Source organism: Martes martes (assembly GCF_963455335.1).
Source record: "Martes martes genome assembly, chromosome: 18".
NCBI classification, from domain to species: domain Eukaryota; kingdom Metazoa; phylum Chordata; class Mammalia; order Carnivora; family Mustelidae; genus Martes; species Martes martes.
The window spans coordinates 3,260,769-3,288,296 of record NC_137906.1 but is presented as its reverse complement, the minus strand read 5'-3'; the positions used below and the strand labels follow the sequence as shown (position 1 = coordinate 3,288,296).

General features: G+C 42.9%; 1 protein-coding gene across 3 annotated transcripts in view; it reads left to right on the top strand.

Annotated features, from left to right (window-relative positions):
- The window catches only part of AUTS2 (activator of transcription and developmental regulator AUTS2), a gene marked incomplete at its 5' end in the record, with an annotated part of 1,085,698 nt that overhangs the window by 342,763 nt on the left and 715,407 nt on the right, over positions 1 to 27,528 (top strand). The gene's annotated exons all lie outside the window — the stretch shown is intronic.

Below are 27,528 nucleotides of genomic sequence, written 5' to 3'. Positions count from 1 at the left end.
CTTAGAACTCATTTTCCCACGTTTTCCCCCCGGAACGGATCTGTTTCTGCTGTATTTTTATGACAGCAAAATCACTTGTTCTTTACCCATGTCTGTGTATATTAATCAAAATGTATAGGATTTTTACGTAAAAAGAGCCATCCTGCATTTTATTTTTTATTTTTATTTTTTTAAGCAGACTCCATGCCCAGCATGGAGCTCCGCGAGGGGCTTGAACTCACAACCCTGAGACCATGACCTGAGCTGAGATCAAGAGTCAGGCGCAGAACCGACTGAGCCACCCAGACCCCATCCTCCGTTTTAAACCATTTACATTGTTAACTTTAAAAATTATTATGACTGAAATACTAGAATCAGGAAAGGTAACATTTTGGTTTAGGATTTACTTTTTCCCCTGTGGATTACTTTCCTCGGAGCAGCCTAGTCTCGGTTATTGACTGCTATGAATTTTGATAAATTAAAACTATATTCTACCTCCTTAACCTTTCCTTTCACCGTGAGTGTCTTACCCTAGAAATGTGAAACTCACAGTGAAGCAATATTAAAAAGAGGAAAAACATTTCAAGGAGTGGTCTTCATAAAAAGGAAAAGGTGGGGGGCATTAAATTAATTGCTTCACCTGCATGACCATTTGACCATCCCTCGCCCAACCAAACAAGGAGAGAATGCTTTCTTATACCGAGACACGTGTGTATCCTAAAGCTTGATGTAAGGCTCCGTAGCTAATTGAAGACTATCTTGCTTTTATTAGAGATGGGGGAAGAGGAACAGAAAAATCTGTCTTGTTTTTGACACACTCATGGTACTCTAGGTCTCTGCAATTCTCAGTGGAACTTTTGTTCTTTTGTTCCTTCCCAATGACTCTTTTTTTTTTTTTAAACTTACATTGGAGGTTTGTTGTTTTTTTTTTTCTCCCCCAGAACTCACCAAAATGAGTCTAGTTTCATCGGGAGAGAGAAAAATCTTTAGTGTAAACCACAGGGCAGGGATGCTTAAAATTTAAGACGGATTTAAACCATTCTTTTCCACATCATTCAAAAAAGTGGCTCTTTTTACAGGGCTGTTAATTTGAAATTTCTTCTAGTATTTTTTAAAGGGGGCAAGAAGAAATCTTCCAAATACTGACCAAATGATTCGATATAAACTTGTAATTGTTGGAAAGATGTTTCATCTGTGACGTTTGTCCACAATTATAAGAAAATACATTGTGTGATAGGTTTAATAGTCAGTCATTTCTTAGTTTTACGTTTAAGAGAAAATGATTTTATCAGTCTTAGTGAGCAAGAAAAATTAAGAAATTCACATAATGCATTATTGAAATAATTGCCAACAGGAAAATACTACTTTCCCATGATCGTCAGGATTGTGATCCCTTTCCAAAATTTAAAAATATCTATACCTAAAAATAAAATGTGTATCTGTGTATGTATACAGTAAAACAGACTTCTTTTTTACATGAGATTTTTAAAAAAATTTTATTTATTTATTTAAAAGACAGATCACAGGTAGGCAGAGAGGCAGGTAGAGGAAGAGGAAGGGAAGCAGACTCCCTGCTGAGCAGAGAGCCCGATGGGGGGCTCGATCCCAGGACCCTGGGATCATGACCTGAGCCGAAGACAGAGGCTTTAACCCACTGAGCCACCCAGGCACCCCAGACTTCTTTTACCAGCACCAAATACACCTACAGTCTTTTCTGTAATATTTCCATCTAAATTATTAATGAGTTAGCTCTTTTTCAGAAGATTTTGTTTGTTTCTTTATAGCAGGCAGAGGGAGGCGGAGAGGGAGAGATAGAATCCCAAGCTGACTCTGTGCTGAGCTCGGAGCCCGGTGTGGGACTCCATCTCAGGACCCTGAGGTCATGACCTGAGCCGAAATCAGGAGTCAGTCGCTTAACCTACTGAGCCACCCAGGTGCCCTGAGTTATCTCTTTAATTAGGTTGGTACCTAGCCTCATTTTTTTTTTTTCTTTTTATTGACTAGTTAGCTATCTGTCCTGACATTCAACAGATCCCTCTAATGCATCATCTCTAAGAGGCGGTGAATTTCTTCTTCCTTGGTCGAATGTGTTTGCATTTCCTAGCACAGGTAAGGCATCGCTATCCAACTTGGTTATCTGTGCTCCCGAAGGACCTGTTCTAGTTCTGTTCTCACCGTCTTCTTCCTGGCTTATTGGAGGAACCTCCTAACGGGTCTCCCCCTGCCATTCACGATATCGTCCCATGCTATCGGACAGTGCGGGAGCGACACTGTTAAAGGGTCCACCTGAGATTCTTGGCGTCCTGCTTTGTGACGGCCGCCCTCCCCACCCTAAGGATCCCCACTTGATCTCTCTCAGCAGTTCCGCACTTGGCCTTGTATACACGTAATGCGTCGCATTGTAATTATTCACCGGTCTGTGCCTCTGTAGTGCCATAAGACCCCAAAGACCAGAACTGTGTTGTCTTTTTTTTGTATCGGTAATACTGGCACAAAACAGATGCTCCGTCATTTAAATGTTATTGATTACTCTGTGACTCTTTTTGGGAGTCTGGCAGACGTGAATTTGAATTCTGCTTCTGCCATTTATTGGTAGTGTATGACCTTAGGCAATGTGTAGAAACTTGATGAAACTGTTTCCTCGTCTATTAAATCGGGAAAATTATTGCCCAATGCGCCTTTTTTAGTCATAACCATTTTTATTAGACTTAATTGATAAATACAAGAGAAGTGTTGTGAAACCACTAGCAATTGCCTAACATACTTTAAGATAAATTCTGTTGAAATGGTAGTAGATTCATATGTGGTTGTATGAAATAACACAGAGAAATACTGTGTGCCCTTAATCTTGTCTCCCCTAAAGGTAACATCGTGTAAAAGTATGGTATAATATCACAACCAGGATATGGACAGTAATGCCATCAAGACACCCAGAATTCCATCCCCCAAAGATCTCTCATGCTAGCCTTTGAGAGCCATACTGCTTTCCTCCTGCCTCTGAACTGACTCTTGGGAACCAATACTTTTTCCTCCATTTTGGCAGTTTTGTCATCTCAAGCGTGTTACATAAACGGAATGATGTACTGTGAGACTTTCAGAGATGGGAGGTTCATCTGAGTTGCTGTACGATGTTCCCTTCGGTTTCTGGGGAATATTCTCTGGTCGAGGATTTTAATCGTTCCCCCAATGAAGGACATCTGCATTGTTTCCTGTTTTTTTCTTTTATAGATATTACTGCTGTGAACATTTGTGTATGGTTTTGGTGTCGATGTAAGTTTTCTTTTCCATGGGGTGAATGCCCGGAGTGCAATTGCTGGGTAGGGCCTTTAATTTTTAGGAAGCCGCCAGACTATCTTCCACGGTGGCTGTACATTCATTGCACATTCTCATTGTGGCTTTAATTTGCATTTCCCTATTAATAGCTAATGATGCTAAACATCTTCTCGTGTGCTTGTTTTTCATCTGAATATCTTTTGTTAATCTTTCTCATTAAGTGTCTTTTGCCTGTTTTCTAATAGGGTTTTTTACTTCTACTGTTCGGTTTCTAAAAATTCGTAATGTATCCTAGATACCACTATATTATTGGATATATGGCTTGTAAATATTTTCTCCCAATCTGTAGTTGTCTTTTCATTGTCTTAACAGCATTTTTCACAGAGCAAAAAAATTTATTTCTGAGACAGTCCAAATTATGAACTTTGTTCCTTTATATGCCTTTTTTTGTTCTTGTTAAATCTAAGAACTTTTTGCTTAATCTTGATTCTGACGATTTCTTTTACTTTTTTTTTTTTTGGTTTGTTTAAAGAGTTTTATAATTTTATATTTGATTTATATTTTTCTGGTGGTTTCTGATGTTGAGCATTTTCCATATGTTTTTTGGCCGTTTACTTGTATATATCTTTGGAGAATTGTCTATTGAATTCCTTTCCCATTTTGTAATTAGGTTATGTAATCTTTTTTGCTGCTGTTGAGTTGTAGGAGTTCTTTGTATATTCTGGACATTAACCACTGATTTGCATACATTTTCTGCTATTTAATAAGTTACCTTTTTGCTCTGTTGATTGTGTTCTGTGATACGCAGAAGTTTTCCAGTTTGATGTAGCCCCATCAAATTTGGTTTTTGCTTTTGCTTTCTGTGCACTTGGTATGAGAAATCCTTGTCAGATCCAGTGTCATGAAGCTTTTCCCTTATATTTTTTTCTAGGAATTTTATAGTTTTAGGTTTTAATGCCTAGGCCTTTAATTCATTTTGAGCTAATTTTTGTGTACGGTGTATAATAACAGGCCAGTTTCATTCTTTTTCATGTGGATATCCAGTTTTCTCAGCACCGTTTGTCGGAGGGACGGTCTTTTTCCCACTGAGTGATCTTGGCACCCCTGTCAAAGATCATTTGTCCATATACACAAGGGCTTATTTCTGGGCTTTCTATTCTGTTCCATTGGTCTGTTTGTCCTTATGCGGGTACTGTATGGTTTCTGATTACTGTTGTAAGTTTTGAATTCAGAAAGTGTCAGTCTTCCAGATTTGTTGTATTTCTTTCAGAATTGCTTTGGCTGTGGAGTCCCTTGAGATTCCATATAAATTTTAGGATAAATTTGTCTCTTTCCGCGATTCCCTGACAGGCAGTTTTTATTCTGATAGGAATTGCTTTGAGTCTGTAGATCTCTTTGGGCAGAATGCAAATCTTAACAATGTTCAGTGTTCTGTACACATTGATGTCTTTCCATTTGTTAGTATCTTCTTTAATTTCTTTCACCAATTTTTTATAGTTTTTGAGTTTTTATTTTTTGTTACTGAATATTGTGTTTTTGAGTTCTTAAGTGTTCTCTTGGTCTTCCTTTATATCTTCTTGGCTGAGACTTCTTTGCGGTGGCTTTTCTATTTTTTCTTTGGTTTCAAGCATGTTTGTAATTGTTTGCTGAAGTATTTTTATGGTAGGCACTTTAAAATCTTTGTCAGATAATTCTGACATGTCTGTAATCTCACTGTTGGTGTCTGTCAGTTACCTTTTTTCATTCAGCTTGAGAGTTTTCGGGTTCTTGATCTAAGGAGTGATATTGATGGATACCTGGATATTTTTTTGAGTATAGGCATACCTCGGAGATATCACACGTTCTGTTCCAGACCCCAGCATTGAAGCAAATATTATAATAAAGCAACTCAAATGAATTTTTTGGTTTCCCAGTTCATATAAAAGTTACATCTCTACTATACTGTCATCTATTAAGCATGGAAAAGCATCACAACTAAAACAAACTGGATACATACCTTAAAAATAGTTTATGGTTAAAATATGCTAACGATCTTCTGTGTTTTCAGTGAGTCATAATCACTGATGATCACCATGACAAATCTGATAATAATGAAAAAGATATATTGCAAGAATTACCAAAATATGACACAGTGATGTGATTGAGCAAATGCTTTCGGAAAAGTGGTGTCAATAGATTTGCCTGACTCAGGGTTGCCACAGACCTTTGGTCTGTTAACAATGCAGTAAAGTGAAGCATGATAAAACTAGGTTTGCCTGTATTATGTCTTGAGACTATGGATGTTACCTAAACATTCTGGTTTTAGTTGGATTTTTCTGATGGCTCTCTGCCAAGAGAAAGGTGTTTCCCCACCGGGATAGAAGTCCTGGTTTCCAGCTTGACCTCAGGTGTTCAGTGAAGGGGAGAGGACCTCCCAGTTGGTGCTGAGTAGAAGTTCCATTTCCCCTTTAAGCCTCAGCTGATCCCATCCCCACCTAGAGGGGGAATGATGTCTCCTTAGCCCTGCCCTCGAGGCCTACCCTGACACCACAGGGAGCACGGTGGTCTCATTGCCTCCTGGCAGTGACTCTCACAATGGCTTTCCTTACACCACCCCAGTGGGGAGAAGTAGGAGGCGCTTCCTTATTGTCCCTTGAGGATGTAGGCTTCTCAAGTGGTCTCCATGGCTGCGGAGAAGAGGGAGGAGCCCCTTTCTGGCTGGCCGAGTGGAAGGGTCAGAATCTGGACTCCGGCTTCTCTGACACCAGCAGGCTGTGGAGACGCGGTAACTCGGGAAGGCCTGGGGAGGGAGGGTGGGCGTGTAGGCTCCCCACTCAGCTTTGCTGATGGGGAAGTGGGTGTGTGCCAGGTTTTTCTCTGGTGTGTGTCCAAAAGTTGTTTGTGTTGCTGGTTTGACTCATTTCTGGTCCTTTGTCTAAAGAGAGCTGACTTCGCTTCGGGCCTTTTCTGTATCTGCTGTTGGTGTTTTGGGTTTGTTCTGCCTTCATGGTTTGGGATATTTGAGGCAACAAACAACGCTGAAACAAAAAACATAGGGAACTCCCCACCATCTCCTTTTTTGGCTCCCCAGTTTTCTAACCGGTATGCCTTCTTCTCTTAACTTCTCAGAACATCGATTTATGGTCTCCTCATCCGCAACGTCCCAGGTTTTGAGTTGTACTTTGTGTAAGTAACAGGGGAAAAGTACGTCTCTTTCATGGTCCCGGAAGCGAAAGTCCCCTGACATGCTTTGTAAAAAGTGATTAAATTAAAAAATAAATAAAAAGCGATTGCCATAACGTATTTAAGTGCTTGCGTTGCATAGGGCCTGGTAGTAGGTGCTCGAAAGAGGGTGGTAACTGTTTTATTATCTTCTCTATGTTTCTCCCACTTGTACTTGAAATGTCATCGTACTTCGGTCGTCTTTGCTAGGAGCAGCTCCATTGCAGGTTCACTCTCCTTTGTACAAGTTATATGACCTGTAACACACATTTGCACCTTCACCCCCTTCAACACTTCCGTCAAGATACAGATGCCTAAAAAACATCGTCATCTTGGCAGTATTTTTTTCTTTTCCCAAGCAATTCTGACGAAGCATTTTCGTAATACACTTGGAATCATTAATTCCAGTTTTGTTCAAAAATCGGTAGCTACCTTAGCCGGAAAGAGCCTAGGGTAGGGAGTGATGGATGTTGCTTCTTGAAACATTCGTTCAATGGGGTATTGCGTTTGGTGGGGGAAACGAGCACACTTGTTGGTTTCTTTGGTAAGAGGTGTTTCTTTGAGTAACTGCTCTGACATTATTACGAATACTATTTGGCCCCATTGGCTGCCCTCCTCGGAACCTTGTGCATCTGTCTATGAGTTTAAAGTGTGTTCCGTAACTCTGTCTTTAATTCAGAGTTAATTTGAAATCTGTTTATGTCATGTGTTTGGAAATTTGCAAAATCATGGTGACTGTACCTAAACTCTTAGTGTTTTCTAGAACTTTATTGGCACTAAATTCACTAAATTTAGTGAAGCACTAAATTCATATCAGAAAACGAGTTTTGAGATTTGAAAGGAATGTGAAGCGTGGGGGGAGGGTGGCACTGTGAATCGCCTTATTCTCACTTGATAGGCTGTAGAGTTCGGACACGGCAGAACCTTGTTTCCTCCGTTCTTAATCTTCTCGTTTGAGACCAGAAGAACTCGATCTTTACATTAGGCTACATTGTAAATTTTGCTGCAAGCTTAGAGTGGACTCATTTCACCGGAAAGACTGCTCATAGTTTTGACAGCTCAAATAAAAACCCTTAAGGACAGGCAACTGCTCAGAAGCGCCAAGGGCTTCGTTTCCAATGGAAGGATTTCAAATCCGGTCATTCTCTTTGAGTAAGTGTAAGGAGGTAAGTGGAAACCCTGTTTCAAACGGTGAATCTGAAGACGTGTTTTACCAGCGTACTTTGGAAGTAAAAGATACAGCCACTGTGAATCAGAAGCGCAATTCCAGATTGCCTCATTGGAATGTGAGTCAGCGGGTAATGAAAAGTACACAGGACATCAAGTGTGACTTTCATTGAGCATAGTCACCCTTGTGTGGCCCCGAGTGCGGTAGGCGTCCTTTTCACTAGGCTGTACTAGCTCCTTGTTAAAAAGCCGTCTGCTGTACCCTTGCAACAGAGACGGATTAAAGAGGGATAAACGCTCATAGATTGGCTTTGTTCGTCAGATGACATTTTGGCCCTTTTTTGACCTTGTTTGAGAGCACTTGTATGGTTTTGCAAGTATAAATGAGAGAATTAATGAATTTACCTTCCTAAATGGGAGGTTTTTGCTATGTGCGTGTTGAAGCTAAGCTCTTATCTCGTCTCTTCTCTACCAGGGTCCCACCAGCCTTCCCCTTGTCCTACCACCGGGTTTTTAAGACTCACTGTTCCCTCTGCTGCCTTCCTAGAACGTTATCATGTACAGTTAATGTAGTTGGAGGAGCTCCACAATGTTCTAGAAAGAGCAGGATCGATCAGTTTATTCCGGGAGGACAAAAGAACTTTCTTGAAAGTACAGAAATGATGTTCCGTCTTCACTTTGCTGTAACTGATAGATCTTACATGTAGATATTTGTGAGAAAAAAGGCATTCAAATCCCATTTATTTTATGTGTTAGGCCAAATTAGATCTGGTTATATACCTTTTGGTGGTGGTGGTTGGTAGGATACTTCTCAGCGGACATAATCAGTTCCATAGCACATTTATAAATTAAAAACAGTTACCTAAAGTTTGAAATCATTAAACGAAAAAAGCTTATATTTAAATACATTATTTTATAGTAAGACAAGTGATTATGCTTTTCTCACTAATTTTTTGGTGTACATCAGTGGTTTGCATTGGGTGTGCATTGGGGAGCCTTAAAATTTGGGGAGTTTTAAGAAAAATAGTGATGTTTAGGTATCAGACCTGGAAATTCTGATTAAATTGATCTGAGGTGCAACCTTGGCACTGTGTTTTTTTAAGATCCATAGGACTTTAAAGTGTGCAGTGGGGGTTACTTTGAGAATGGCTCCACTGATCGGTGTTCCAGTGTTCTTTCTGGACTAAACCAGATTCATGATGCTTTGACTACAGTTGCCTGTGAGGGTGCACTAAAACTGTCGGTACAACTTAGACGTACATGAGTAATATGAGTGAAGACTCTTTTTAGATTCCCCTTCCCAGTCCTGCCTGGTTGTCTCCTGTTTAATTTGACAACAGTTTATTTTTTAAGCAGCTCTGTTTGTAGTATTCAGCTTAATTTTTATGGAAGCAATATCTCACTTTCATTTTACACTCCTCTTTGGTTTACACGGTATTTAATTAAATAATAAACAAAACTAGCATAAACAGATTTTGCAACAGTTTACTTTTAGTGATGCATAGCGTTCATTGGCTATGAATTGTTTAGAGTGTTTTACAAGGGAAATGAGGCCTACAGTCGATCTAGCTAGTGTTGAGTGGAAGTCAATTAGGAGATCATTTTATTTATTTATTTATTTATTTATTTATTTATTTATTTAAAAGATTTTATTTATTTGAGTGAGAGAGAGGGAGCAGGGACGAAGGGCAGAGCAAGAAGAAGCAGGCTCCCTGCCGAGCATGGAGCCCGATGCGGGGCTCGATTCCGGGACCCCGGGATCATGACCTGAGCAGAAGGTAGACACTTAACCCACTGAGCCACCCAGCCACTCCAAAAGATCATTTGTTGTAAAAGATATGTGGTTTGCTTGGTTTTAGGTTAGTTAATATTCACCTATAAGAGGGTGTGGGATATGTTTCATTTTTATTCTTCAAATGAATACATTAAGTGCAAATTTCTTATTTCATGTTTAATTTCTTATTCAGGACTTTGGGTTAATTAATGTCTGATGACACTACTGAATGCATACAGATACAATCAGTATCATCACTGTTAGCTCAAGACTGAGAACTGCTTCTTGCCTGTGGTTTTATCCTCAGTCATAACCATCTGAATGGTACTCATGCACCTTCTTACATACCGTCACCCTGAGTAGTCTTGAACTTGAGCCCGGACTTTGAGTGTCACGTGTCTTGAAATACACTTCATATTGGATTTGTGTATAAACTGTGGAAAAACTTAAGACTGAAATTCGGGTATTAAAATGCGGTTTCCTCCTAATAAGACATACTAGTAGACATTAAATCCGTCGTATGTCCTTAGTAGACTGAAGTGATTTGGATCCATCAAAATGCGTACGTTCCTGTTCTTACCACTTGGTATGTGCACATCTGGAGATGTTTATTCTCAGTCCTTCTTGGTAATTGCATTTGCACTTAGTGTGTTTTAGTTTCATTTAGATCGCTAATCACAAGGTTTTGTTCTAATTCTCCTTAGCTACCTGGTCTTGTTAATCTGGTGTGTTTCTGTCTTGTTTTCAGTTCATATTATGTGTTCCTTGAGGACAAGAAATCCGGTCTTCTCTGGTGTACTGCCTACAACACGGAAACACAGTTTCAGAAACATACTGTCTGAATTAATTTATTGATGTAGTCAGAGGATATTAGGTCTCTACTTTGTGCGAGGACAGGATACCAGGCCTTACGAGAATGGGTCCCAGGAACATTTTGGCCGGCTTTCTTTCCTGGGACGGGAAGATACGGGTGTATAAGCATCTCTGTGCAAGTACCGTGGTCCGCGCTTTTCCTTTGTGGCTGCTCTTAGATTATCTTTCAGGAAAGCTGAGTCGCTTAGCGCAGTGAGTGCTAAAGGGAACGCATGCCTTCCCTCTCAGGGGACGTGAGGGGTGTTTAACAGCGCCGTGAAATCCTCGGCCGTGGCTTTCTCTAATCTAGAATTCGTCTCAGGAAGATGACAAGAACAAGGAAGGCTTTGTGCTCCCCCCGCCCACCCCACACCCCTTCCTTGTTCTTTTTCCTTTCTTCTCTCCCTCCTGCTCCAGGCTACCCGCAAACATGTGGATTATTTTTCCGGGCCTCTGGAGTATGCGTGTGTGAGTCTGAGAGAAAGACAAAAGCAAGGCAACACGCACCTGTGGGAATCCACCCCCACAGGTAAAATGAAGAAAAATTGCGTGAGTGAGTTTGCTTCTGTTCAGCCACTTTTCCTCCCTCACTGAACCAAACAAGTTGTCAGAGACAAAGCATAGGTCTTGGCGGGGGATAACCCGGTGGTGGGCCGTTTCCTTACCCAGTGGAGGACTCAGTTGTGCTGTGTTCTTGACAGAGAGGAAAGCCTTTAGAGGGAATTAGAAGGCCTGTAATTTGGGACCTGTACTGAGATTCGGTCTTGGTATCGTTTTGAGAGCTTCGTTACGGTGACTGTCATTCAGCAGGAAACAAGGGGAGACTTTATTCAGCTAGGTTCTCTGGTGAATTTTGGAGCCGAAGAGCTATTTAGTCCAGTCCCTTCCATCGGCAGCTGAGGGCAGTCAGCCTCGAATCACACTTGGGCACTAGTGGCCGAAAGTGTAGACCGTAGCTATAAAATTTGTTTACTCTGCTGGAAACCATTAATGGGTTTTTTTGGTGTGTGTGTGTGTGTGTGTGTGTGTGTGTTTAAGATTTTATTTATTTGAGAGAGACACAGAGAATGTGAGTGAGCACAGGCGAGGTGAGGGGCAGAGGGAGAAGACGAGACGACTGCCTGCGAAGCGGGGAGCCCGACGCAGGGCTGATGGCCTGATGCTCGCTCAGTCCTGGGACCACGACTTGAGCCGAGGGCAGACGCTTAACGGACTGAGCCTCCCAGGCTCCCCAGGAAACCAGCAGTGTAATGACTCGAACCTTTTCTTTCCTTTGGTACTAATTTTTCTTTTCTCTTAGTTAAGAGAAAAGTGGTTATAATCCTAGCATTGGCACAGGTTTTAGTTCTTGTGAATTCCTTTCCAGTAGTAGCCCTTACTTACACTTCATGACTATCTCTACAAATTTTATATTTTCTTTTTTGTGCTTACTACAACATTCTTTCTAATATTTCTGTGTACTGCTTGTCAGAATTCCTTTGGGTTTTCATTATGATCTACTAAATTATTGTCCTTCTGTTGAGCGTTTACATTAAGTCCCCGTTTCTTGCCATGCAGGAGAAAGCCACGGGACACAGTATGGTGGATGTAGCTTTTCGTTCTCTGGAGTTACTTTTTCTCACCATTTCCCTCTGGGAGAGTCGCTTTATTGCAGCAGTGGGAAGCACACTGTAGTCTTCCAGAACCCAAAGGAGCACATGCCACGTTTAACGTGTGCATAGATTGTGTGGTATGAATGCTCATTCCATGGGGAAACGTTCTGCTCTTCGTAGGTCAAACAACCGATGAGTCTTAATGGGGAATTTTTTGATTCCTGTCAAATTGTTACTTCTGGGGAAGATAAAATCATTTTCGTTAGTATGGTTGATTAGTTTTATTAATGTTGGGCAAAATCAGTATGTTATTAAAAGGAAACAAACCTATAGTTTTGGACAATATAAAATTAAACATATAGGTGACCTGTATATACTGCTGTAATGGGATTTTTGAAGAGATATATGCATCACCGTTTACTTAGTTATATAAAATATAGATTCAGGGGATATAGTCTTTCTTCCTCTTGGTTCTGGGAGTGTAGCAAAAAACCAGACATCACTATAAAATACGGTGATGCATTAAACAGCACAGTTTTCATTTTATGGAGTTTATCTGTTAAACTGTCAGTCTTTTTATCATGTGGGAACTATAATATGGTCAAAACTGACAGGGTTTGGACCTAATGTTGATTCAGATTGTGTTGTTTTAGCACACAATGTTGTTTTAGTTCTTTTTAAAGAGGTGTGATTTGAAAAGGAAACTTTAGATTTACAAATCTGAGTTCTGAAATGTTTGTGAAAATTTAGAATCTTTAGTAAATGTTTATCTCTAGCAAAAAAGTCACTGAGAGTGGCATTATTAGGAGTGAGTATGCATTTCTTTTTGCCTTCTTGATTGAACTATATTATTTTCAAGAAAGACCTATTTTCACTTTACTTTTTTGTACAAAGGAGGACGGATACTTTCCTTGTGCTGACTGTGGTGTGTGGTCCCTCTGAAGGGGATGGTCTGTAGCAATCCCTTCCCTTTCCCGAGGCAATTTGTCTGAAACTGCCCTGGTTGATTACAGGCTCCGTTCCGTTCTTCATCACACCAAATAACACTTTCTGGAAATCTTGCCACCCCACTGCTCTAATACTCTAATTGTCTACGGGCTTTGGCAGATGGGTAATCTGGGAGCGGTGGGAGGGAGGGGCTGGGTAACCCCTGTCATATGCCGTTGTTGTGAGGTAGTCCGCACCGCACCAAAATCTGGAGGTGATTAAGAGGAATGGCTAGTCGGTGACATAAGGGTTTGGAAAGGATTTTGCTGGCATTTTTATAAAGAAGAGAAACTGATGAACTAAAAATAAAGCTATTCTTCATTCAGCCATGTGTCTGAAACCTTTTGAGAACATCCCCAAGTACGTTTTTTCAGATTTAGTGAGCTATAGTTGACAAATATCTATACCTAAAATGTGCAGTGGGATGATTTTATATATGTACACGGTATGACATAATGATCACAGTGAAGTAACACACATAGTTACCATGTGTGATTGTGTGTGTGAGATGAGAAGCCTAGTGTGTCCTCCAGCAAACTTCAGGTGTGTAGTACAGAGTCATTAACCACAGCCGGCGCCTGGTGCGTTAGACCCTCAGCACTTAATCGTCTTATCACGGGGCGTTTGTACCCCTCGACCGGCACCTCTCCATTTCCTCCGTCCCCCCGCCCTTGTGACCGTCATTCTACTTGTATGAGTAACCCCCCCCCCCACCACCACGTGTAAGTAATACCATACAGTGTTTGTCTTTCTTGGTCTGGCATTATTTGACTTGACTTAACGCCCTCCAGGTTCATCAATATTGTTGCAAATGACAGAGTATCCTTTTCTTATGGCTGAGTAATACTCAGTTGTGTGTGTGCATGTGTGTGTTTCCCGTCATTTTTATTTGTTCATCCATGGATGGACACTTAAGTGTTCCCATGTCTTGGCTTCTGTAAATAATGCTGCAGTGAATACGGGAGTGCGGATTTTCTCCTTAAGACAATGATTTCTGGGGCTCCTGGGTGGCTCAGTGGGTTAAGGCTCTGCCTTCGGCTCAGGTCATGATCTCAGGGTCCTGGGATCGAGCCCCGCATCGGGCTCTCTGCTTGGTGGGGAGCCTGCTTCCTCCTCTCTCTCTGCCTGCCTCTCCACCTACTTGTGATCTCTGTCTGTCAAATAAATAAATAAATAAAATCTTAAAAAAAAAAAAAAAGACAATGATTTCTCTCCCTTCCAGGAGATATCCAGAGGTGGGTTTGTAGGCTCATATGGTAGTTTTATTTTGCATTTTTTTGAAGAACCTCCATATTGTTTTCCACAATGGCTTCCACATTTCTTTTCCCACCATCAGTGTACAAGGGGTCCCTTTTCGTCACATTTTTCCTCACATTTGTTACCTCTAGCTTTTTCTGAAGTTGACATACAATATTGTATTCGTTTCAGCTGTACAATATAGTGATTCAACATTTGTATATATTAGGACGTGATCCCGTGATAAATCTAGCTGCCATCTGTCACCATTACAAAATTGTGAAAATATTATGAACTCTGTGTCTATGCTTTACATTGGATCCCTGTGTCTTAAGTTTTTTGTAACTGGAAGTTTGTGTCTTTTAATCCGCTTCCCCTATTTCGCCCATCTTTCTAACTCCCCGGCAATCACCTGATTGTCGTCTGTATCTGTGAGTCTGTTTCTGTTTTCTTTTGTTCGTTCTTTTGTTTTGTGTTTCAGATTCCACATGTAAGTGAAATCATATGGTATTTCTTTCTCTGTCTGACATACTTCACTTAGCCTTCATGGATGGCAGTATTTGTTTCTTTATGGTTGTGTGTGTGTGTGTGTGTGTGTGTGTGAGAGAGAGAGAGAGATCTTGATCCGTTCATCTGTTGATGGGCCCTTAGGTTGCTTCCATCTTGGAGCTGTTGTAAATAATGCTGCGGTAAACAGGTGTGCATTTTTCTTTTTGAATCAGTATTTTAGTTTTCTTTGGGTAAATACCCAGATGTGAAATTACTGGGTCGTATGGTAATTCTGTTTTTAATTTTTTGAGATACCTGCATACTGCTTTTCATGGGGACTCTACCATTTTACAGTTCCGCCCGCAATGCATGAAGGTTCCCTTTTCTCAGGATCCTTCCCAGCTTGTCTTTTGTCTTTGTTGGTAATAGCCATTCTGTCCGGTGTGGGGTGAGATCTTGTCGTGGTTTTGATTTGCCTTTTCCTGATGGTGAGTGATGTTGAGCATCTTTTCATGTGTCTTTTGTTTATCTGTATGTTGTTTTAATGTAATGTAAATGTTTATTCAGGTCCTCTTCTCATATTTTAATCAGACTGAGTTGTGTGAGGTATTGATGTATTTTGGATATTAACCCCTTAGTGAGTTGTGTGAGTCATGTATATATTTTAGATATTAACCCCTTACATGTTATATCATTTGAAAATGTCTTCTCCCATTCACTAGGTTGCCTTTCTGTTCTGTTGATGGTTTTCTTTGCTGTCTTCCTGTTAATTTTTTACTTTCGTTGCCCTTGCCTTAGAAGACAGCCAGAAAGAGTATTACTAAAACCAGGGTCCAAGAGCTTACTGCCTGTATTTTTTTCTGTGAGTTTTGTGGTTTCTTGTCTTATATTTAAATTTTTAATTCACTTTTAGTTTATTTTTGTATATGATGTAAGAAAGTGGGCCAGTCTTCCTTTCCTCTAAGATCAGGAATAGGACAAGGAAGCATGCTTACTGGTTTTATGTAACATAGTATTGGAAGTCCTAACCACAGCAGTCAGACAGGGAAAGATAATAAAGGGCATCCGAATTGGAAAAGAAAGAAAACCGTCATTGTTTACTGATGAAATGTACTATTATAGAGACAACACTAGACTCTACCCAAAAACTTTTAGAACTGGTAAGTGAATTCAGTGAAGCTGCAGGTTTCAAAATTAATATACAGAAATCTGTTGAATTCCTATACACTAATAATGAACTATCAGAAAGAGAAATTAAGGGGCGCCTGGGTGGCTCAGTTGGCGAAGCATCTGGCTCTTGATTTCAGCTCAAGTCCTGATCTCAGGGTTGGGAGATCGAGCCCCCTGTGGGGCTCTGCTCTGAGCATGGGGCCTGTTTGAAGTTCTGTCTCTCCCTCCGCCCCTCCCCCACCCACACTCTGTTATTCTCTCTAAAAAGAAAGAAAGAAAGAAATTCAGAAAACAGTCCACTTATAATTACATCCGAAGAAGTGGCATACAGAGGAATAAATTTAACCAAGGAGGTGAAAGGCCTGCTCTCTGAAAACGGTCACACACAGATGAAAGGAATCCGAGACGGACACAGTTGAATGGAAAACTATCTGCTGCTCTTGGATTGGAGGAGTGAATGTTGTTAAAATGTTCATAATACCCAAAACCATCTATAGATTCAGTGCGATCCCTCTGAAAATACCAAAGGCCTTTTTCACAGAAGGAGAACCAATAATCCTAACATTTGTATGGAACCAAAAAGGCAGTGGTGGCCAAAGCAGTCCTGAGAAAGAACAAAGCTGAGGCACCAGACTCCTTGATTTCAGGCTATGCTGCAGAGTCACAGCAATCGAGACAGCACTTACTGGCACAAAACGGACGCACAGACCCGTGGAACAGAGAGCCCAGAGAGGAGCTCGCGTCTGTACTGTCACGGACTTGTCAACAAAGGAGGCAAGAATGTACAGTGAAGGGGACGCAGTCTCAAGGCTTTGCCAGTCGTCATCCTAACAGGTGTGAAGGGATTACTTCGGTACGGTTTTGATTTGCATTTCCCTCAGTAATCAGCAATATTGGGTGCCTTTTAATGTACCTGTTGGCCAGTTGCGGATCTTCGGCGAATTGCCTGTTCAGATCCTTTTAATCATACCGTGTGTGTACGAGTGCGTGTTTTACTGTTGAGTTGTACGTGGCCCTTATGTATCTTAGATAGCAGCTCCCTACCGGGTGTGTGATTAGGACGTACACAACCTTCAGTTTGTTGCTGCCTTTCCCCGTTGCTTTGCAGAAGCTGTTTACTTTGATGTAGTCCTGCTTGTCCGTTTTTGCTTTTGTTGCCTTTGCTTTGGGGTCTTATCTAAGAAAGTCATTGTCAACACCAGTGTTAAGGGTCTTTCCCTCTTTGTTTTTTTATAGGAGTTTTAGGGTTTCAGCGCTCCCACTGAAGTCTTTCATTTTGCGAATGGTGTGAGGTAGGGGTCCGGTCTCGTCCATCTGCGTGTGGATAACTAGGTTTCCCAGCATTAATGGAGGGATTATCCTTTTTCCATTTTAAGTTTTTCAGTCCTTGTCAAAGTTTAGTTGACCATATATGCGTGGATCATTTCTGGGTTCTCTAGCTTGTTCTGTGGGTTGTGGTGTCTTTTTTTTGATGCCAGTACTTACTTTAGTTTTACAGTAGACTTGAAATCAGAAGTGCGGCACCTCCATGCTCTTCTCGCTCAGGGTTCCCCTGCCTGGGGCCTTTCATTGTACTGGATTAAACTGAGGATTTTTTTCTCTACTTCTCCGAAAAATGCCAGTGGGATTTTAATAGGGATTATGTAAAATCCATGGATTACTTTTCGATAGTTTGGACATTTTCACAATATTCTTTTACTCCCAAGAACATGGCATATCTTTGTGTGTATTTGTGTCTTCTTCAGCTTCTTTTATCCGTGTGGTACAGTTTTGGTTTATAGACCTCTTGTTTGGTTAAATTTATTTCCAGCTATTTGGTTTTTTTTCTGCTATAGTGAGTGAGATAGCTCTCCTAACTTCTGTTTCTAATAGTTTGTTGAGTGTGAAATGGAACTGATTTTTGTGTTGATTTTGTATCTTGAAACTTTGCTGAATCTGTTCATTGTTATTAGTCGTTAGTTTTTTGATGTAGTCTTTACAGTTTTTCATATATAAGATCATGTCATCTGTAGACAGACAATTTTACTTTTTCCTTTTTTAATTGGATTCCTTTCATATCTTTTTCTTGCTTAATTGCTCTACTTAGGACTTTCAAAACTATGTCGGATAGAAGGGGCACATGGGCATCTTGTCCTGTTTTTGAGTCTCAGTGGAAAAATGTTTACTTTTTCTCACTCTTGAGAATGGTGTTAGCTGTGGCTTTATTATGTTGAAGGACATTCCTTCCATACCTAGTATGTTCAGAGGTTTTCTTGTTATAGGATGTTCCCTTTTGTCAGATGTATTTTCTGTATCTGTTGAGATGATCGATTGATTTTTATTCTTCATTCTGTTAATGTGTATCACATTTATTGATTTGTATATGTGGACCATCCTTGCGTCCCTGGAAAAAATGCCACACGTTTTGGTGTATGTGTATCAGGGATATTGGTCTGTGATTTTCTTTTCTTGTAGTGTCTTATTTGGCTTTGGAATCCGGATAGTGTGGACAACAAAAAGAAAAGTTGGAAGTGTTCCCTCCTCTTCAGTATTTTAGATGGGTTTTGAGAAGCATTGGCTTTTTCACATGTGTTTTGGAAATCCCCAGTGAAGCCATCTTGACCTGGACTTTTGGGTTTTAGATTTTGAGATTTTCTTTATTATTGATTCACTCTCCTGAGTAGTTATAGATCTATTCAGACTTCTGTTTCTTCATGATTTAGTCTTGGTGATTTATATATTTCTAGGAATTATCCAATTTTACAAGCCCATTTGGTGGCTTGTAATTGTCTGTGGTGGTCTCTGTGATATCAGTCTCCTGTTTCATCTCTGAGTTTTATTTATTTGCGTCGTCTCTCTTTCTCACTTATTCTAGCTGAATATTTGCTGGTTCTGCTTATCTTTTCCAAACCCAGCTCTTGGTTTCACTGATCTTCTTTCCTATTTTTCTCTTTTTTTATTTCTCCACTTATCTTTGTTTTTCTTTCTTTCTAGTGACTTTTGGTTTAATTTTTTATTTCTGCAGTTCTTTGGGGTGTCAAGTAAGGTTTGCGATCTTATTCCTAATATGTGTATTCGTTAATAGAAACTTCTCTCTTAAAACTGATTCGCCGCATCTCATAAGCTTCGTTGGGCTTCCACTTCCTGTGTCTCAGGATACACTTTTCGATTTCTTCTTTGGTCCACTGACTGCTCAGGAGTCCATATATTTGTGATTTTCCACCTTCTGTCTGTTATTGATTTCTATTTTCATACCATCATGGGCAGAAAAAATACTTGATATGATTTCAGTTTCTGTAAATTTGTTAAGACACGTTTTGTTTCCTATCGTAGGATCTGTCTTGGAAAGAGTTTCGTGTGTGTATGAGAAAAATGGGTATTCTGTGCTGTGGCGTAGAATATTTTATATATGTCTCAGAGGTCCATTTGGTCCAAAGTTAGTATATTTTTTAAGATGTTATTTGAGAGAGAGAGAGCGTGCGCAAGCATGGGGAGGAGCGGAGGGAGAGAGAAGCAGACTCCTCGCTGAGAAGGGAGTCCGACGTGAGCTGGAACCCGGCACGGAGCTCAGTCCCGGGACCCTGGGAGCATCACCTGAGCTGAAGGCAGAGGCTTAACCGACTGAGCCACCCAGGTGCCCCTAAAGTCTAGTGTTTTCTTACTTATTTTTTTTTTTTCAGCGTGACCTGCCCAGTGTAGAATCCGGGTGTTGCGGGCTGCACCGATGCCGTGTAGCCATGCCTCACGGCCTTCAGATCTGTTAATATTTGCTATGTCGTTGCTCCCCTCTTGGCTGCATATTTATTTATAACTGTTACATCCTCCTGGCAAATGGAGCTCATTGTCATTATATAACAATCTTCTTATCTTTCGTTACATTTTTTTGGAGTTAGGAGTCTGTTGTCTGATACAAGCAGAGCTATGCCTGCTCTCTCGTTTTCCATTTGCATCGAATCTTCCTCCACGCTTCCAGTCGCAGTCTGGATATGTCCCTAAAGCTAAACTGAGTTTCTTGTTGGCAGTGCATACGTGTGCTTTTTAAAAATTTTTTAAGATTTTATTTATTTAAGAGAAAGAGAGAGAGAGGAACATCATTGTGTTCCTTTGGCAGTGTCACATTTCCTTGATTTTTTTTCGTGAAAACAATTTTGTGTTTTTTGTTTGTCACAGAGAATGTGTCGGTTCACATCGGTGCATTTGATGGACCAGTTACCTCTTTTGGTCCGTACAGACTCTTTGGAGGGAAGTGTCTTGATTTCCTGGTGGCAGGTCGGGCTCAGGGGAAGTCTCCCTGGTGCAGTTTCTATGAAGCTTCGTTGGCTGAGGTCGACATTGATGAAGATTGCGGGGGTCCTCAGTGGCCGACGCCGCGGGTGTTCGCAGTGGTGGTGAGGGCTCCTGGGGTCTTATGGCAAAGTCTGCTGGAGACCTCCTGATTGCCTTTCCTCCCGATGGGGGTGTGTTGCTCGAGTGAATCATCCTTGTGCTGGGTCAGCTTGCAGGTGCCTTTGTCACCGTGGTGGCACTAGTGCCTGATGGTGGGCCCCTCTGGAGCAGCCACGGAGCCAGGGTCTGGAGTGTGGATGCTTTTTAAGCAGCAGCAGTTCTGGGGTCCGGGGTGCCGGCCCGCACAGAGCAGTGCCCAAGATGCAGATGTACATGGACAGGCTGTGGCCCTGCGGTCTGAGGTGTGGGTGCACGTGAAGCAGCCACAGCTTTGGGGTCCAAGACGTGTCTTGTTGGTGAGGGGCGCCCCTGGTCCTGGGGCCGCTCCTTCCGGGGGCTGCACAGGACTGTGTCCGTCTCTCGGGGTCACAGCTGTCACGAGGGCTATTGAGGTCTGCAGCGGCATAGGCTGCCGGCGTGTTCTGCGCAGCAAGCCGCTGGAGACCACGATGGCACCTGTTGTGTTGCTGGTGCTGAGACCCTCCGCTTTCTTCTTTGTTGCTGGTCATCTGATGTCTCAGCCAAGCACATCTCCCCAGCAGTTTTTTTTTTTTTTCCTTCACTGTGTTGCTGTAGTTTCTCAGTTGGACTCTTGAGCCCAAAGGGGAATATTTTCATTCATAGGTAGTTTTGTAATTGTCTTTCGTTTGCTTGTTTTCCCAGGGTGGGGCAGGCGGCTGCATACTGTGCCAAGGCTGGTATTTCCTAGTCTGCCATCTGGCTGACGTCGTGCCCCCGTGTGCACTTGGTGCGTGTACAGAGAGTGCTGTGTTTCCCTGTAGTTCACTCTGGTCTTTGTACTTCAGGAGCGGCGCGGGACCGGGTCTAGCAGCTGTGTGTCTCCATCATTCTGCCCACTGGTGTACTTTCACTTCTCACTCGTCCTGGAACTCGCTCTGAAGCATAGGCAGCGACGTGGAGACACAGTGCTCACCGTTCTCGTTGCGGTGACGGTCTTTTCATTCTGTATGTGTCAGCCAGTATCATCTGCTGGAAACGCAGGTCACATTTTAGCATTCTTCTGCTCAAGACCCTCTAGGACTTCTCAGTTCACTGAGAATAAAGTCCCAAGGCTTGCTCATGGCCTGTGAGATTCTTAGTGACCCCTGTCCTCCTCTAGTCTCTTTGTCCTTCCCAGCCTCCAGGAGACCTTCCCCAGCCTGCCTTTAGTTCTTGGACATGTTCACGTGACCTTGGTTTCTCTGCTACACGAACTCACCTGGGGGGAGGGGTTCCATCCTGCCTTAATTCAGACATTACCCCTTCAGTGTCATCCTCTCTGACCACCTCTTACTGCTCTGTCATTCTTTCTCAAAGTTTCCTTAATAACATTTACCACTGTCTGGAAAGATCTCCTTGTAAATGTAGTTACTTATGCATTTAGAGCTTTCGGGTGGGGAGGTCTGGCATTTCTCACCGAAAGTAAGTTCAGGAAGAGCAGGCCGTTTAGGATGTTTGCTGTTTACCACCTCCCCACCCCCGCCTCCAGCACCTGGTAGGATGCCTCATGCATGTCGAGGGCTGTGTTAGTGAATTAAAAAAATTAAGTTGGATTCAATCCTACAAACAGTGTTTTTATAATCGGGACTTGTTGGTTGGAATTCTTGCTAGCAATCCAGCGTGCATGGAGAAGTTATCTTGCTGATCACAGTCCCCCCTTCCTCCTACCGCTCATGGCCACTCTTGGTAGTAAAGCCAGTTGCCAGGTGAGAACTTTATTGATTTTGGCCAAAGGCCATTGCAAACTTTCCAGTATTACTAAGGGTCTCTAGGCCTCCCTCCTTGACTAAGAGTGTGTTCATGGCTTGGAGAACTAAGTTTTCTAAAAATTGAAGGGTACAATAGAAATCGAACATACCAACATTATTATTTTGTTGTGTTCTGAGTAGCGTTCCAGGTTTGCTTTGAGAACTCAGTTATTACCAGGTCAAATAATAGTTCCTTCAATTTTTAGTCTAATTTTTCTGTGCATGGTCATATCTGAGATTCTGATTTCAGAGTAGGAAATAAGTTAATAAGCAGATACTTGGTTAATTTGGGGGTTACGTCTGACTCAAATATGCTGGGTAACCCTTTCCCAATCTTTTATTAAAATTCTCTTAGATTTAATGAATTATATCTTAGAGTTGCAGAAGCAGTAGGTTTGAGGTTCAGAAAGTCTGAAGAGAAGATTTGAAAACCCGCACTTTGGGGGCGCCCGGGTGGCTCAGTGGGTTAAAGCCTCTGCCTTCGGCTCAGGTCATGATCCCAGGGTCCTGGGATCGAGCCCCGCATCAGGTTCTCTGCTCAGCGGGAGCCTGCTTCCGCCTCTCTCTCTGCCTGCCTCTCTGCCTACTTGTGATCTCTCTCTGTCAAATAAATAAATAAAATCTTTTAAAAAAAAAAAAAAGAAAACCTGCACTTGGACGTGCTCCTCTGGGTTCACAAGCACATTGCTGAGATGAGAAGACGGAGAATTTTCAGTCTGTAAATTTTAAAGCCATTCCTTATCATGCCATCATTTCTCCCTGATGGATTAAAACATTTTACAGCTATTTATAGAAGAATGATTTGATACCGTAATTCAGTTCACGTGGCAGTCCTAGAACTTGGGGTCCCTAGCTGGAGCAAACTGGATTAAATGAAGAGGGGACAGGGACAGCTGTTCCGGGTTCAAGGAGACTCAAGAGACACGGCCGTTCGAGAGCAGAATGGGAGCTTTGGCTGAGTCCTTGGTTGAGGGCAGTGCTATAAATGTCATCTGGGGACAACTAGGAAAGTTTGAAAATTGGACTGTAGTAGATGATAACACTGAGTGACCATCAGACTGTGTGAGCGTGTTAGTGATATTGTAGTCATGAAGGACGATGTCCTTGTTTTTAATTCATGCTGCAATGAAGGGGTGAAATCCCAGTTTTCATTTATTCTCAAACGGTTCAACAAGATGCGTCGTGTTCGTGCATGTGTGTGTGTGAGTGTGTGTGTAGAAGGTGTGGAGCAGGGATAGAAGGGAAGGGAGATGGGGAAGGAGGGGAGGTGGCAGAGGGTGGGCACATGTGACAAAATGTTAGTTTTGTGATGAAACATTACAAGGAGTGAATCTGAGTGAAAAGTGTATGGGAATTCATTGTTCTCTTTTGACTTCTATGAATTTAAAATTTTTATAGTAGAACATGGAGAGGAAATACAATAAAGTGTGGAAAACTAGTGATGCTTTAAAGATTTATTGATTGGTTTTTAGAGGGAGAGAGGGGGAGAGCACGAGCAGGAGGGGCGGAGGGAGGGAGAGGGAGGACCTCAAGCCGCCTCCATGATGGGCGCGGAGCCGGTCGCACGGCTCGATCTCATGACCCAGAGATCATGACCTGAGCAGAAACCAGGACTCCGATGCCTAATGGACGGAGCCCGTGCCTGTGGCGGTGACACTTCGGGGTGATTTTTCGTCACTTCGCACTCTGTAGAAGGCTGTTGGCTGTTTGTAAAGCGAGTCCAGTTCTCATCTTAATTCAGTACCGAGCTCGATGATGCCATCGTTCCAGCGGGTGCATTTGGGTGCATTTAGGGCTCTGCTAGTCGAACCCGCTCAGAGGTTGTGCAGAGACAAGTGTCCTTCAGTTGGTGAGAGGTCGAGAGCGGCAGGTGCAGTGCGGGCAGCAGCCCTTCCGTCATCCCGGGCGTTGCCAGGCCACCTGCTGGCAGACTTATTTGTTTGGAACTCGCTGCGGGTGTCTAGGGAGGGGTGCTTTGTTCACCACTTTGTTCAGTGTTACCCTCAGTACGTAGGACGTTGAGTACTTGACGAGCTTTAAAATACCTGGTTCATCTTCTTACTGTGCCGGGTGATACCTTATTTCCAACAGGGAAGGTAAATGTAGTCACTTTGCTTTAAACCAAGAAGACTTCTGGGGGTTTGGGGAAGGGTGAAGGAGATGAGGACGACGAATAATTACGTGAGTGTGGCTTTGCGCGTGATCTGCGGCCCTCACGGCAGCTGCCTGACCTTGGTGCCGGCTGCAGGGGCGTGGGGACCCCTCTTGAGAGGTTGGTGACTCTTGTTGACATGAAGAAGGATACTTGCTCTTTACTGAGACTCTTCCCTCAGAATTAATGGTCTCCCTTGTCCAACAGTCTTCTCTTTGTGACCCATATTCTTCCTCGAGACAGTTAGAAAACCTAAAATGGTGAGTTTAGGCGCCTGGGTGGCTCAGTCAGTCACGTGTCTGCCTTCGGGTCAGGTCATGATCCTGGCGTCCTGGGATCGAGTCCCACGTCGGGCTCACTGCTCCCGGAGCACCCTCTCCCTTTGCCCCTCCCCACCTGCTCATGCTCTGTCAAGTAAATAAATCAAATCTTTAAAAAAATAAAATAAAATGGTGAGCTTAGAGCTCTTCGAGCTGAGTCTTGTCTCTTTCAGGAGAGAGTGAAACGTGGCCAGCGCGGTGTAGCTGGCTGGTGCTGGCCCTGGATTCCCTGCTCGTTTTACTGGCCTCTGCAGTGTGTCATGTGGTTGTTTACACAAGAGGATGAGCTGCTCACAACGTGTGTGTGTGTGTGTGTGTGTGTGTGTGTGTGTATTTGTTTATTTATGAAAGAGCAATTAACATTTTATGCCAAGTGTCACAATCTCTTACCACTCCTCGAGTTCTTTGTTTATGTGTCACCCTATAGAAGTTATAACATTTTCCAGGGCAGGATTTTTGTTTGTTTTGTGCACAGCTGTTTTCCTGGCACCTGAAACAGTAGCAGGAATGTGCTCGGCGGCCGCTAACTATTTCCTGAACCAATGAGTGAACTGGAACCCGATGACCCAGGAAGAGGTTCATGGTTGCCCGTATAGCAAGGTTCCAGGGAAATGATTGATCTGTCAGAACTCTGCGCCCCCATCGAACTAGCTGATGGTCTAGACTAGGCATTGGTGGCCTGTTGAATGTCCACTACTCCTGGGGGTGGTAGACCAGTAAGCCGGCTCAGCTTCGTGATTTGCTAACTCAGTATGAGTGATTTTAGCAGCCTCTTGCCTTGGAGCACTTGTAGATGAAAGGAGGAGTAAAGTGTGAATGAGTAGCGGAGAGTGAGGTTGGAAAAGGGGCAGGAGAGCAAGGAGGACGAGCAGATGTAAAGACAGACTTGGAGTCTATCGTGATTTTGGACGGCGCAGCTTTACTGGTGTGTGGGTTGGGGAATACTTTGTAACGAAGGGTGTGGGTGGTCTGTCATACTCATCTGCGGTCTGTGGTCCCGGGGATGGGTGCCGTGTAGTCACCTGCAGCTCCAGACAGGCCGGCTTGAATGTGGCGAATCAGGGCGAATTCTTGGCACCGCGTGTGGGCCCTTGCGTGATGTTGCAGGACAGGACACGGTGGCTCCGCGGAGAGGTGCGAGCCTCGTGCTTTCACAGGTGCCGTCCTGTGTGCAGCGGATCGTGTGTCCGGTATTACCGGGTGTCAGTCATGCCTCAGGAAACCTGTTTGAAAAAATGCTGACGCTCTCTGTGTTTTCAGGCAGCGTTGAAGATCAGATCCATTTATTACGTGCAAAATTCTTGTCAAGGTAGAAAGTTGTTGAAATCATGTATCCAGAATGAAAAATGGAGCTCCTCAGAGCAGCCATCGGAGAACATGCAGCTTCCGGGATACTGTCCAACACGTAGTAGTTATTTAGTCAATATTTGGTGTATGGAATGGGAGGGAAGAAGAGAGAAGGAGTGTTTATGACTGGTGGTTCAAGGGGCGAATGTGACCGGGCTCATGGGTTCATCGATTGTTTTTCTCTATTTTTAGGCTTTGGCTGGTAAATTTAATAACTGCTGCCTCCTTTTAGCTGTGTCCATCTGGACATCAAGAAGACGAGGGGGAAAAACGAGTGCATCTATTTTCACTATAGAAGAGAAGTAATTTTAAAACAAAACCAGCAGCACGAAGACGTGGTCGGCGTCGGTGCATCTTCCGTCCCTCCCTGTGCCGCAGTCGCTCTCTCTGTAGAACGGGGCTCATAGCGCATGCTTCACGGGGCCGGTTGGTGAGGACCGGAAGAGGCAGTCTGCGGAAGGGCATGAAACAGGGCCACGCCGGCACATTACAAGTGTCCAGCGGAGCGTCAGCTCTTGATGTCGTGGCCGTATTTACATAGCTTAAGGCCGAGAGAGTAGAGCTAGTCTGCAGTCGATTCGCGAAAGTGCTGGGTAGTGGGAAGGGGAGACTTGCCTTTTAGGAAGAGTGTGGGACCTTGTAAAGAGAAGAGAAGGCTTATGTGTAATTCATGTAAAAGCCATTAGTGAAAAGGGAACCTGGGGAAGGGACCCGAGAACGGGAGAGGCAGCGACTCGTGTGGGCGGGTCTCTCTGACCTTCCGGGAGGGCTCAGTGCAGGACCCTCTTCATTCCTTTATTTTTCTTCTCTGCACAGCAGAGAGTGATTTTATTTGTGCTTTTAATAAAGTGATTTGCGGTCCAGGGAGACGTGCCGAGGTGATGGAAAGCATTTCGGAAAGGTAAGATGGAAGACAGATCTGGGCCACAGCAGTGTGAATTAAACATTTTCCTTTTCCTCTGGGCCTTCCCATCACAGACGAGCTGTGGTCCCCAGGACTGCCCCATCCATCCAGCTGTTCTGTCAGAGTCATTACAGGAGCGGCTCACTAGACGAAAACCAGCCGGATGAGAACAGATGAGTTAGGTTGCTGTTGTCACTGTATCCCAAATGGACTCGCCCATAGATAGCCCTCAGATGAAAACTTCCTCACAGTATTTAGAAAAAGAGATCATGGTTAACACATCTGGAATACAAGTATGTGTTGTTTACCCAGGACAGTAGAAGAAATGGAACTTTAGACCTTTTTCTGGGAGCTTAGATCTACTGAAATGTAATGAGGAAATTTCACAGTATATGACGAGATCATCTAAATCATTAGCAAGTTAAAAGTTAGCATAGAACTTCGGGTGATTATGATATGTCAGTGTAGGTTCATCCTTGGTTTAAAAAAATAATAATTACCATTCTGGTGAGTGATGTTGATATCAGGTGAGGCACAGATTATGTGGGAATTCTCCGTACCTTTCTTTCCATTTTAACGGAAACCTGCGTACACTCTAGAAGACTCAGTCTTTAATAAAGAAGTTATCATACAGCTGGGGAAGAGCTTGGGACTCGTCCAGTCTCTGCCCTTTACCTTGAAAACTCAGAGGCGCGCCTGGGTGGCTCAGGTGGTGTTACCACGTCTCTGCATCTTAGTCCCAACTTGGAATTCTGCGGGCTTAAGAATCACAGAGTTTGCTGAAAGTACCTGAGTTTCGGGAGCCCATTGTGTTCCGTGATCTCTCTCCATCCCTTGGCACTGCTTTCTCCGTGTTGGCGTCTTGTGAAGAAGCAAAGATGACTATGTTCTCCCGGGTTAGCATTCCCAGGA